This window comes from Vulpes lagopus, chromosome 4, assembly GCF_018345385.1.
Source record: "Vulpes lagopus strain Blue_001 chromosome 4, ASM1834538v1, whole genome shotgun sequence".
Taxonomy (NCBI): Eukaryota; Metazoa; Chordata; class Mammalia; order Carnivora; family Canidae; genus Vulpes; species Vulpes lagopus.
The window spans coordinates 75,842,358-75,844,468 of NC_054827.1; the positions used below are offsets into that span (position 1 = coordinate 75,842,358).

Sequence of the window (2,111 nt, forward strand, 5' to 3'; positions counted from 1 at the left end):
AATTTCTGATGTTTGAGCCATCCGGTCTGTGGTATTTGTTATGACAGCCCTAGAAAACTAATACAGATGGTAAACTTTATGTTATGTGTAGTTCTATCACAATTTAAGAAAATGTGGAAAACAATGGTCTAGGTGGCTTTATTTGGAAGAAATCTGGAGAGAACTTTGTGAAGCAATAAATGATGAGATCGCAAAGAAAAAAATTTGTATTCTGTTTAAAGAGATTTGACTGGGACTATGGGTTGAGATACGTTGAGAACTGCAGACCTGTTCTCTAAGTTTGATTGAGGTCAGCATGGGTATAAACCAAATGTTGGTGGGCTCTACTTACCTTGTTCAATGTAATCATTGGTTGGGAGGAAGATCTTGAGGAAGCAGTTTGGGTTCTTAAAACTTAGCCACTAGTACAACTCTCAATCATGACACTTACTAAGTTTATTAATAAACTTTTCTGTGCTTAGCATAGCGTTAGGGGGATATTGATCAGAGAAGTTAAATATTATTATTCCCATTATTTTTTATTATGTGTTGCCAATGCCACTGTATTTGTTCTTTTCAACATCCTGTCCTGCAGTTTTCTTGGCCTTTTTTTGCCCAGATACCAAAAGAGCCCAATATTGGCACTGGCAGTGCAAAGACTGGCAATACCTTGAAGTTCTCCTCTTCCGTACGTGTCTGGCTTTCACCTTCTTACAGACATCCTGTCTGGGCGTGACCAGTCCTGTCAGCTGGGTAGCTATTTGAGTTCTTTAGCAGAGCCATCTCCCCTCTTGGGGGCCGACGGCTTCCTGGAGGAGAGGATGAGCTCAGAGCAGCACCCCTGCAGGGGGTCCACTCCTTGGACTTGCTCTGCCTTCTTGGATCCACTGACATCCCAATGGTCCATGCCATCTTCTTGTGGATGCCAGGCACCTACCTGTAAGTCCAACGAGCTGAAGCCCTTGCCTACTGGCACTTTGGTGTGCTACCTCCCCGTGGGGCACCTCATCATAGGCCGGGTAGGTCCACTTGGCAGTGTGACATACCTGGGTTTGCCAGGCCTTACGTCTGTAGATCTTCCACACCATCTGGTTGAACCATGTGGCCACATGCTGCTGCCACTCCTCTTGGAAATAGGGCTTCAGGATTGTGCCATTCCAGCTGGGCTACATAGCTGCTGCCCACAGGCCTCCTCCCAGAGAGAGTGGCCAATGGAAAAGCACTGGTGCTGCAAAGCATCCTGAGGTGGTCTATTCCCATTTTACAGACGAAGAAATTAGGGATCACAGATGTTAGGTTGTTTAAGTACCTATACCTCGTAACACATAATTAACATGTAACTGTGTTTGAAGCAGGGAAAAACATGAACAGTTTTACACTTTAGCTGGTCCAGTATCTGAGAGAAGTATCTAATAGGAAACAATCATGTGGTAAAGGCCTTTTAAGTAATAGGAAGAAAATATTTTCTGTACCACACATATTGGAAGTCTTCCTATTCCTGTGGGAAGTGGGGGGATCCATAAAACCTTTAGAAACTTGCTTGTGGTTAGACTTTTGGGTTTGTTCACAGCAGTCTTTTAAATCAACTTTATTGAAATCTCATTGACATAGGATACATGCATGCATTTTATGTGTTGAGTCATTGACTTTTGACAAATATATACACCGATAAGCCATTACCAAAATCAAGACAAAGAACTTTTCCATCACTCCCCAAGTTTCTAACAGTTCCTTATCAGTTATCTTCCCTGCTGCACACTCCTATCTCCTTCTCCTCCACCTCGCTACCCCTCCACCCCTGCCATTCCTGCTCTAGGGAAGTACTAATTTATTTCTATTATTATAGATGAGAATTTCCCCCCTCTGGAATTTTGTATAAATGAAATTTTACACTATCTAGTTTTTCATTTGTTTGTTTGTCTTCTTTGTCCTGGCTTCTCTCATTCAGCAAAATGTTTCTGAGATTCATTCATGATGTCAACGTATCAATACTTTATTCCTTTTTATTTCTTTATTTCTGGGTAGTGTTTCATTGTATAAATATACCACAATTGGCTTATCCATTTACCTACTGAAGGACATTTGAGTCTTTTCCTTCCAGTTTTTGGCTATCATGAATAAAGCATCCATGA

General features: G+C 41.7%; 1 pseudogene; it reads right to left on the minus strand.

Moving 5' to 3' along the window:
• Positions 1 to 521: 521 nt before the first annotated feature.
• LOC121488802 lies at positions 522 to 1,151 on the minus strand (annotated as a pseudogene).
• Positions 1,152 to 2,111: the final 960 nt, after the last annotated feature.